Raw genomic sequence first — 12,134 nt, forward strand, 5'->3', positions numbered from 1 at the left:
TTGCAGAACGTCAGATTTTTAGCAGAAATTGTGATCGCGCGGCTTAGAGATTTTTTCAAAAAAAGTTGTTCAGACGTCGAGGGCTAATTCTGTTTCCAATGATAAAAACCCATCTGTTTCCACCGAAAAACCTTTCAGGGGATCACTTGCAACAGTTTGGGACCATTTTTGAATGGATTGCAGAACCTCAGATTTTTAGCAGAAATTGTGACCGCGCGTCTTAGGGATTTTTTCAAAAAAAGTTGTTCAGACGTCGAGGGCTAATTCTGTTTCCGATGATAAAAACCCATCTGTTTCCACCTAAAAACCTTTCAGGGGATCCTTTGCAACAGTTTGGGACCATTTTTGAATGGATTGCAGAACCTCAGATTTTTAGCAGAAATTGTGACCGCGCGTCTTAGGGATTTTTTCAAAAAAAGTTGTTCAGACGTCGAGGGCTAATTCTGTTTCCAGTGATAAAAACCCATCTGTTTCCACCGAAAAACATTTCAGGGGATCACTTGCAACAGTTTGCCAACATTTTTGAGTGAATTGCAGAACGTCAGATTTTTAGCAGAAATTGTGACCGCGCGGCTTAGGGATTTTTTCAAAAAAAGTTGTTCAGACGTCGAGGGCTAATTCTGTTTCCGATGATAAAAACCCATGTGTTTCCACCGAAAAAGATTTCAGGGGATCACTTGCAACACGTTGCCAACATTTTTGAGTGAATTGCAGAACGTCAGATTTTTAGCAGAAATTGTGACCGCGCGGGTTAGGGATTTTTTCAAAAAACGTTGTTCAGACGTCGAGGGCTAATTCTGTTTCCGATGATAAAAACCCATCTGTTTCCACCGAAAAACATTTCTGGGGATCATTTGCAACAGATTTCCAACATTTTTGAGTGAATTGCAGAACGTCAGATTTTTAGCAGAAATTGTGATCGCGCGGCTTAGGGATTTTTTCAAAAAAAGTTGTCCAGACCTCGAGGGCTAATTCTGTTTCCGATGATAAAAACCCATCTGTTTCCACAGAAAAACCTTTCACGGGATCACTTGCAACAGTTTGGCACCATTTTTGAGTGAATTGCAGAACGTCAGATTTTTAGCAGAAATTGTGACCGCGCGGCTTAGGGATTTTTTCAAAAAAAGTTGTTCAGACGTCGAGGGCTATTTCTGTTTCCGATGATAAAAACCCATCTGTTTCCACCTAAAAACCTTTCAGGGGATCCTTTGCAACAGTTTGGGACCATTTTTGAATGGATTGCAGAACGTCAGATTTTTAGCAGAAATTGTGACCGCGCGTCTTAGGGATTTTTTCAAAAAAAGTTGTTCAGACGTCGAGGGCTAATTCTGTTTCCAGTGATAAAAACCCATCTGTTTCCACCGAAAAACATTTCAGGGGATCACTTGCAACACTTTGCCAACATTTTTGAGGGAATTGCAGAACGTCAGATTTTTAGCAGAAATTGTGACCGCGCGGCTTAGGGATTTTTTCAAAAAAAGTTGTTCAGACGTCGAGGGCTAATTCTGTTTCCGATGATAAAAACCCATGTGTTTCCACCGAAAAACATTTCAGGGGATCACTTGCAACAGTTTGGGACCATTTTTGAATGGATTGCAGAACGTCAGATTTTTAGCAGAAATTGTGACCGCGCGTCTTAGGGATTTTTTCAAAAAAAGTTGTTCAGACGTCGAGGGCTAATTCTGTTTCCAGTGATAAAAACCCATCTGTTTCCACCGAAAAACATTTCAGGGGATCACTTGCAACACTTTGCCAACATTTTTGAGGGAATTGCAGAACGTCAGATTTTTAGCAGAAATTGTGACCGCGCGGCTTAGGGATTTTTTCAAAAAAAGTTGTTCAGACGTCGAGGGCTAATTCTGTTTCCAGTGATAAAAACCCATCTGTTTCCACCGAAAAACATTTCAGGGGATCCCTTGCAACAGTTTGCCAACATTTTTGAGTGAATTGCAGAACGTCAGATTTTTAGCAGAAATTGTGACCGCGCGGCTTAGGGATTTTTTCAAAAAAAGTTGTTCAGACGTCGAGGGCTAATTCTGTTTCCGATGATAAAAACCCATGTGTTTCCACCGAAAAAGATTTCAGGGGATCACTTGCAACACTTTGCCAACATTTTTGAGTGAATTGCAGAACGTCAGATTTTTAGCAGAAATTGTGACCGCGCGGGTTAGGGATTTTTTCAAAAAACGTTGTTCAGACGTCGAGGGCTAATTCTGTTTCCGATGATAAAAACCCATCTGTTTCCACCGAAAAACATTTCTGGGGATCATTTGCAACAGATTTCCAACATTTTTGAGTGAATTGCAGAACGTCAGATTTTTAGCAGAAATTGTGATCGCGCGGCTTAGGGATTTTTTCAAAAAAAGTTGTCCAGACCTCGAGGGCTAATTCTGTTTCCGATGATAAAAACCCATCTGTTTCCACAGAAAAACCTTTCACGGGATCACTTGCAACAGTTTGGCACCATTTTTGAGTGAATTGCAGAACCTCAGATTTTTAGCAGAAATTGTGACCGCGCGGCTTAGGGATTTTTTCAAAAAAAGTTGTTCAGACGTCGAGGGCTAATTCTGTTTCCGATGATAAAAACCCATGTGTTTCCACCGAAAAACATTTCAGGGGATCACTTGCAACAGTTTGGGACCATTTTTGAATGGATTGCAGAACGTCAGATTTTTAGCAGAAATTGTGACCGCGCGTCTTAGGGATTTTTTCAAAAAAAGTTGTTCAGACGTCGAGGGCTAATTCTGTTTCCAGTGATAAAAACCCATCTGTTTCCACCGAAAAACATTTCAGGGGATCACTTGCAACACTTTGCCAACATTTTTGAGGGAATTGCAGAACGTCAGATTTTTAGCAGAAATTGTGACCGCGTGGCTTAGGGATTTTTTCAAAAAAAGTTGTTCAGACGTCGAGGGCTAATTCTGTTTCCAGTGATAAAAACCCATCTGTTTCCACCGAAAAACATTTCAGGGGATCACTTGCAACAGTTTGCCAACATTTTTGAGTGAATTGCAGAACGTCAGATTTTTAGCAGAAATTGTGACCGCGCGGCTTAGGGATTTTTTCAAAAAAAGTTGTTCAGACGTCGAGGGCTAATTCTGTTTCCGATGATAAAAACCCATGTGTTTCCACCGAAAAAGATTTCAGGGGATCACTTGCAACACTTTGCCAACATTTTTGAGTGAATTGCAGAACGTCAGATTTTTAGCAGAAATTGTGACCGCGCGGGTTAGGGATTTTTTCAAAAAACGTTGTTCAGACGTCGAGGGCTAATTCTGTTTCCGATGATAAAAACCCATCTGTTTCCACCGAAAAACATTTCTGGGGATCATTTGCAACAGATTTCCAACATTTTTGAGTGAATTGCAGAACGTCAGATTTTTAGCAGAAATTGTGATCGCGCGGCTTAGGGATTTTTTCAAAAAAAGTTGTCCAGACCTCGAGGGCTAATTCTGTTTCCGATGATAAAAACCCATCTGTTTCCACAGAAAAACCTTTCACGGGATCACGTGCAACAGTTTGGCACCATTTTTGAGTGAATTGCAGAACGTCAGATTTTTAGCAGAAATTGTGACCGCACGGCTTAGGGATTTTTTCAAAAAAAGTTGTTCAGACGTCGAGGGCTATTTCTGTTTCCGATGATAAAAACCCATCTGTTTCCACCTAAAAACCTTTCAGGGGATCCTTTGCAACAGTTTGGGACCATTTTTGAATGGATTGCAGAACGTCAGATTTTTAGCAGAAATTGTGACCGCGCGTCTTAGGGATTTTTTCAAAAAAAGTTGTTCAGACGTCGAGGGCTAATTCTGTTTCCAATGATAAAAACCCATCTGTTTCCACCTAAAAACCTTTTAGGGGATCCTTTGCAACAGTTTGGGACCATTTTTGAATGAATTGCAGAACGTCAGATTTTTAGCAGAAATTGTGACCGCGCGGGTTAGGGATTTTTTCAAAAAACGTTGTTCAGACGTCGAGGGCTAATTCTGTTTCCGATGATAAAAACCCATCTGTTTCCACCGAAAAACATTTCTGGGGATCATTTGCAACAGATTTCCAACATTTTTGAGTGAATTGCAGAACGTCAGATTTTTAGCAGAAATTGTGATCGCGCGGCTTAGGGATTTTTTCAAAAAAAGTTGTCCAGACCTCGAGGGCTAATTCTGTTTCCGATGATAAAAACCCATCTGTTTCCACAGAAAAACCTTTAAGGGGATCATTTGCAACAGTTTGGGACCATTTTTGAGTGAACTGCAGAACGTCAGATTTTTAGCAGAAATTGTGACCGCGCGGCTTAGGGATTTTTTCAAAAAAAGTTGTTCAGACGTCGAGGGCTAATTCTGTTTCCGATTATAAAAACCCTTCTGTTTCCACCGACAAACATTTCAGGGGATCACTTGCAGCAGTTTGCCAACATTTTTGAGTGAATTGCAGAACGTCAGATTTTTAGCAGAAATTGTGACCGCGCGGCTTAGAGATTTTTTCAAAAAAAGTTGTTCAGACGTCGAGGGCTAATTCTGTTTCCAATGATAAAAACCCATCTGTTTCCACCGAAAAACCTTTCAGGGGATCACTTGCAACAGTTTGGCACCATTTTTGAGTGAATTGCAGAACGTCAGATTTTTAGCAGAAATTGTGACCGCGCGGCTTAGGGATTTTTTCAAAAAAAGTTGTTCAGACGTCGAGGGCTAATTCTGTTTCCGATGATAAAAACCCATCTGTTTCCACCTAAAAACCTTTCAGGGGATCCTTTGCAACAGTTTGGGACCATTTTTGAATGGATTGCAGAACCTCAGATTTTTAGCAGAAATTGTGACCGCGCGTCTTAGGGATTTTTTCAAAAAAAGTTGTTCAGACGTCGAGGGCTAATTCTGTTTCCAGTGATAAAAACCCATCTGTTTCCACCGAAAAACATTTCAGGGGATCACTTGCAACAGTTTGCCAACATTTTTGAGTGAATTGCAGAACGTCAGATTTTTAGCAGAAATTGTGCCCGCGCGGCTTAGGGATTTTTTCAAAAAAAGTTGTTCAGACGTCGAGGGCTAATTCTGTTTCCGATGATAAAAACCCATGTGTTTCCACCGAAAAAGATTTCAGGGGATCACTTGCAACACTTTGCCAACATTTTTGAGTGAATTGCAGAACGTCAGATTTTTAGCAGAAATTGTGACCGCGCGGGTTAGGGATTTTTTCAAAAAACGTTGTTCAGACGTCGAGGGCTAATTCTGTTTCCGATGATAAAAACCCATCTGTTTCCACCGAAAAACATTTCTGGGGATCATTTGCAACAGATTTCCAACATTTTTGAGTGAATTGCAGAACGTCAGATTTTTAGCAGAAATTGTGATCGCGCGGCTTAGGGATTTTTTCAAAAAAAGTTGTCCAGATCTCGAGGGCTAATTCTGTTTCCGATGATAAAAACCCATCTGTTTCCACAGAAAAACCTTTCAGGGGATCACTTGCAACAGTTTGCCAACATTTTTGAGTGAATTGCAGAACGTCAGATTTTTAGCAGAAATTGTGACCGCGCGGCTTAGGGATTTTTTCAAAAAAAGTTGTTCCGACGTTGAGGGCTAATTCTGTTTCCGATGATAAAAACCCATCTGTTTCCACCGAAAAAACTTTCAGGGGATCATTTGCAACAGTTTGGGACCATTTTTGAGTGAACTGCAGAACGTCAGATTTTTAGCAGAACTTGTGACCGCGCGGCTTAGGGATTTTTTCAAAAAAAGTTGTTGAGACGTCGAGGGCTAATTCTGTTTCCAATGATAAAAACCCATCTGTTTCCACCGAAAAACCTTTCAGGGGATCACTTGCAACAGTTTGGCACCATTTTTGAGTGAATTGCAGAACGTCAGATTTTTAGCAGAAATTGTGACCGCGCGTCTTAGGGATTTTTTCAAAAAAAGTTGTTGAGACGTCGAGGGCTAATTCTGTTTCCAGTGATAAAAACCCATCTGTTTCCACCTAAAAACCTTTCAGGGGATCCTTTGCAACAGTTTGGGACCATTTTTGAATGGATTGCAGAACCTCAGATTTTTAGCAGAAATTGTGACCGCGCGTCTTAGGGATTTTTTCAAAAAAAGTTGTTCAGACGTCGAGGGCTAATTCTGTTTCCAGTGATAAAAACCCATCTGTTTCCACCGAAAAACATTTCAGGGGATCACTTGCAACAGTTTGCCAACATTTTTGAGTGAATTGCAGAACGTCAGATTTTTAGCAGAAATTGTGACCGCGCGGCTTAGGGATTTTTTCAAAAAAAGTTGTTCAGACGTCGAGGGCTAATTCTGTTTCCGATGATAAAAACCCATGTGTTTCCACCGAAAAAGATTTCAGGGGATCACTTGCAACACTTTGCCAACATTTTTGAGTGAATTGCAGAACGTCAGATTTTTAGCAGAAATTGTGACCGCGCGGGTTAGGGATTTTTTCAAAAAACGTTGTTCAGACGTCGAGGGCTAATTCTGTTTCCGATGATAAAAACCCATCTGTTTCCACCGAAAAACATTTCTGGGGATCATTTGCAACAGATTTCCAACATTTTTGAGTGAATTGCAGAACGTCAGATTTTTAGCAGAAATTGTGATCGCGCGGCTTAGGGATTTTTTCAAAAAAAGTTGTTCAGACGTCGAGGGCTAATTCTGTTTCCGATGATAAAAACCCATGTGTTTCCACCGAAAAAGATTTCAGGGGATCACTTGCAACACTTTGCCAACATTTTTGAGTGAATTGCAGAACGTCAGATTTTTAGCAGAAATTGTGACCGCGCGGGTTAGGGATTTTTTCAAAAAACGTTGTTCAGACGTCGAGGGCTAATTCTGTTTCCGATGATAAAAACCCATCTGTTTCCACCGAAAAACATTTCTGGGGATCATTTGCAACAGATTTCCAACATTTTTGAGTGAATTGCAGAACGTCAGATTTTTAGCAGAAATTGTGATCGCGCGGCTTAGGGATTTTTTCAAAAAAAGTTGTCCAGATCTCGAGGGCTAATTCTGTTTCCGATGATAAAAACCCATCTGTTTCCACAGAAAAACCTTTCAGGGGATCACTTGCAACAGTTTGCCAACATTTTTGAGTGAATTGCAGAACGTCAGATTTTTAGCAGAAATTGTGACCGCGCGGCTTAGGGATTTTTTCAAAAAAAGTTGTTCCGACGTTGAGGGCTAATTCTGTTTCCGATGATAAAAACCCATCTGTTTCCACCGAAAAAACTTTCAGGGGATCATTTGCAACAGTTTGGGACCATTTTTGAGTGAACTGCAGAACGTCAGATTTTTAGCAGAACTTGTGACCGCGCGGCTTAGGGATTTTTTCAAAAAAAGTTGTTGAGACGTCGAGGGCTAATTCTGTTTCCAATGATAAAAACCCATCTGTTTCCACCGAAAAACCTTTCAGGGGATCACTTGCAACAGTTTGGCACCATTTTTGAGTGAATTGCAGAACGTCAGATTTTTAGCAGAAATTGTGACCGCGCGGCTTAGGGATTTTTTCAAAAAAAGTTGTTCAGACGTCGAGGGCTAATTCTGTTTCCGATGATAAAAACCCATCTGTTTCCACCTAAAAACCTTTCAGGGGATCCTTTGCAACAGTTTGGGACCATTTTTGAATGGATTGCAGAACCTCAGATTTTTAGCAGAAATTGTGACCGCGCGTCTTAGGGATTTTTTCAAAAAAAGTTGTTCAGACGTCGAGGGCTAATTCTGTTTCCAGTGATAAAAACCCATCTGTTTCCACCGAAAAACATTTCAGGGGATCACTTGCAACAGTTTGCCAACATTTTTGAGTGAATTGCAGAACGTCAGATTTTTAGCAGAAATTGTGACCGCGCGGCTTAGGGATTTTTTCAAAAAAAGTTGTTCAGACGTCGAGGGCTAATTCTGTTTCCGATGATAAAAACCCATGTGTTTCCACCGAAAAAGATTTCAGGGGATCACTTGCAACACTTTGCCAACATTTTTGAGTGAATTGCAGAACGTCAGATTTTTAGCAGAAATTGTGACCGCGCGGGTTAGGGATTTTTTCAAAAAACGTTGTTCAGACGTCGAGGGCTAATTCTGTTTCCGATGATAAAAACCCATCTGTTTCCACCGAAAAACATTTCTGGGGATCATTTGCAACAGATTTCCAACATTTTTGAGTGAATTGCAGAACGTCAGATTTTTAGCAGAAATTGTGATCGCGCGGCTTAGGGATTTTTTCAAAAAAAGTTGTCCAGATCTCGAGGGCTAATTCTGTTTCCGATGATAAAAACCCATCTGTTTCCACAGAAAAACCTTTCAGGGGATCACTTGCAACAGTTTGCCAACATTTTTGAGTGAATTGCAGAACGTCAGATTTTTAGCAGAAATTGTGACCGCGCGGCTTAGGGATTTTTTCAAAAAAAGTTGTTCCGACGTTGAGGGCTAATTCTGTTTCCGATGATAAAAACCCATCTGTTTCCACCGAAAAAACTTTCAGGGGATCATTTGCAACAGTTTGGGACCATTTTTGAGTGAACTGCAGAACGTCAGATTTTTAGCAGAACTTGTGACCGCGCGGCTTAGGGATTTTTTCAAAAAAAGTTGTTGAGACGTCGAGGGCTAATTCTGTTTCCGATGATAAAAACCCATCTGTTCCCACCGAAAAACATTTCAGGGGATCACTTGCAACAGTTTGCCAACATTTTTGAGTGAATTGCAGAACGTCAGATTTTGAGCAGAAATTGTGACCGCGCGGGTTAGGGATTTTTTCAAAAAAAGTTGTTGAGACGTCGAGTGCTAATTCTGTTTCCGATGATAAAAACCCATCTGTTTCCACCGAAAAACATTTCAGGGGATCACTTGCAACACTTTGCCAACATTTTTGAGGGAATTGCAGAACGTCAGATTTTTAGCAAAAATTGTGACCGCGCGGCTTAGGGATTTTTTCAAAAAAAGTTGTTCAGACGTCGAGGGCTAATTCTGTTTCCGATGATAAAAACCCATGTGTTTCCACCGAAAAACATTTCAGGGGATCACTTGCAACAGTTTGCCAACATTTTTGAGTGAATTGCAGAATGTCAGATTTTTAACAGAAATTGTGCCCGCGCAGCTTAGGGATTTTTTCAAAAAAAGTTGTTCAGACGTCTAGGGCTAATTCTGTTTCCGATGATAAAAACCCATCTGTTTCCACCTAAAAACCTTTTAGGGGATCCTTTGCAACAGGTTGGGGCCATTTTTGAATGAATTGCAGAACGTCAGATTTTTAGCAGAAATTGTGACCGCGCGGCTTAGGGATTTTTTCAAAAAAAGTTGTTCCGACGTTGAGGGCTAATTCTGTTTCCGATGATAAAAACCCATCTGTTTCCACCGAAAAAACTTTCAGGGGATCATTTGCAACAGTTTGGGACCATTTTTGAGTGAACTGCAGAACGTCAGATTTTTAGCAGAACTTGTGACCGCGCGGGTTAGGGATTTTTTCAAAAAAAGTTGTTGAGACGTCGAGGGCTAATTCTGTTTCCGATGATAAAAACCCATCTGTTCCCACCGAAAAACATTTCAGGGGATCACTTGCAACAGTTTGCCAACATTTTTGAGTGAATTGCAGAACGTCAGATTTTTAGCAGAAATTGTGACCGCGCGGGTTAGGGATTTTTTCAAAAAACGTTGTTGAGACGTCGAGGGCTAATTCTGTTTCCGATGATAAAAACCCATCTGTTTCCACCGAAAAACATTTCAGGGGATCACTTGCAACACTTTGCCAACATTTTTGAGGGAATTGCAGAACGTCAGATTTTTAGCAGAAATTGTGACCGCGCGGCTTAGGGATTTTTTCAAAAAAAGTTGTTCAGACGTCGAGGGCTAATTCTGTTTCCGATGATAAAAACCCATGTGTTTCCACCGAAAAACATTTCAGGGGATCACTTGCAACAGTTTGCCAACATTTTTGAGTGAATTGCAGAACGTCAGATTTTTAACAGAAATTGTGCCCGCGCAGCTTAGGGATTTTTTCAAAAAAAGTTGTTCAGACGTCTAGGGCTAATTCTGTTTCCGATGATAAAAACCCATCTGTTTCCACCTAAAAACCTTTTAGGGGATACTTTGCAACAGTTTGGGACCATTTTTGAATGAATTGCAGAACGTCAGATTTTTAGCAGAAATTGTGACCGCGCGGGTTAGGGATTTTTTCAAAAAACGTTGTTCAGACGCCGAGGGCTAATTCTGTTTCCGATGATAAAAACCCATCTGTTTCCACCGAAAAACATTTCTGGGGATCATTTGCAACAGATTGCCAACATTTTTGAGTGAATTGCAGAACGTCAGATTTTTAGCAGAAATTGTGCCCGCGCAGCTTAGGGATTTTTTCAAAAAAAGTTGTCCAGACCTCGAGGGCTAATTCTGTTTCCAATGATAAAAACCCATCTGTTTCCACAGAAAAACCTTTCAGGGGATCATTTGCAACAGTTTGGGACCATTTTTGAGTGAACTGCAGAACGTCAGATTTTTAGCAGAAATTGTGACCTTAGGGATTTTTTCAAAAAATGTTGTTCAGACGTCGAGGGCTAATTCTGTTTCTGATGATAAAAACCCATCTGTTTCCACCGAAAAACATTTCAGGGGATCACTTGCAACAGTTTACCAACATTTTTGAGTGAATTGCAGAACGTCAGATTTTGAGCAGAAATTGTGACCGCGCGGGTTAGGGATTTTTTCAAGAAACGTTGTTGAGACGTCGAGGGAAAATTCTGTTTCCGATGATAAAAACCCATGTGTTTCCACCGAAAAAGATTTCAGGGGATCACTTGCAACACTTTGCCAACATTTTTGAGTGAATTGCAGAACGTCAGATTTTTAGCAGAAATTGTGACCGCGCGGGTTAGGGATTTTTTCAAAAAACGTTGTTCAGACGTCGAGGGCTAATTCTGTTTCCGATGATAAAAACCCATCTGTTTCCACCGAAAAACATTTCTGGGGATCATTTGCAACAGATTTCCAACATTTTTGAGTGAATTGCAGAACGTCAGATTTTTAGCAGAAATTGTGATCGCGCGGCTTAGGGATTTTTTCAAAAAAAGTTGTCCAGACCTCGAGGGCTAATTCTGTTTCCAATGATAAAAACCCATCTGTTTCCACAGAAAAACCTTTCAGGGGATCACTTGCAACAGTTTGCCAACATTTTTGAGTGAATTGCAGAACGTCAGATTTTTAGCAGAAATTGTGACCGCGCGGCTTAGGGATTTTTTCAAAAAAAGTTGTTCCGACGTTGAGGGCTAATTCTGTTTCCGATGATAAAAACCCATCTGTTTCCACCGAAAATCTTTCAGGGGATCATTTGCAACAGTTTGGGACCATTTTTGAGTGAACTGCAGAACGTCAGATTTTTAGCAGAACTTGTGACCGCGCGGCTTAGGGATTTTTTCAAAAAAAGTTGTTGAGACGTCGAGGGCTAATTCTGTTTCCGATGATAAAAACCCATCTGTTTCCACCGAAAAACATTTCAGGGGATCACTTGCAACAGTTTGCCAACATTTTTGAGTGAATTGCAGAACGTCAGATTTTGAGCAGAAATTGTGACCGCGCGGGTTAGGGATTTTTTCAAAAAAAGTTGTTGAGACGTCGAGGGCTAATTCTGTTTCCGATGATAAAAACCCATCTGTTTCCACCGAAAAACATTTCAGGGGATCACTTGCAACACTTTGCCAACATTTTTGAGGGAATTGCAGAACGTAAGATTTTTAGCAGAAATTGTGACCGCGCGGCTTAGGGATTTTTTCAAAAAAAGTTGTTCAGACGTCGAGGGCTAATTCTGTTTCCGATGATAAAAACCCATCTGTTTCCACCGAAAAACATTTCTGGGGATCATTTGCAACAGATTTCCAACATTTTTGAGTGAATTGCAGAACGTCAGATTTTTAGCAGAAATTGTGATCGCGCGGCTTAGGGATTTTTTCAAAAAAAGTTGTCCAGACCTCGAGGGCTAATTCTGTTTCCAATGATAAAAACCCATCTGTTTCCACAGAAAAACCTTTCAGGGGATCACTTGCAACAGTTTGCCAACATTTTTGAGTGAATTGCAGAACGTCAGATTTTTAGCAGAAATTGTGACCGCGCGGCTTAGGGATTTTTTCAAAAAAAGTTGTTCCGACGTTGAGGGCTAATTCTGTTTCCGATGATAAA

Source organism: Podarcis vaucheri (assembly GCF_965113315.1).
Source record: "Podarcis vaucheri genome assembly, chromosome: 3".
Classification (NCBI taxonomy): Eukaryota; Metazoa; Chordata; class Lepidosauria; order Squamata; family Lacertidae; genus Podarcis; species Podarcis vaucheri.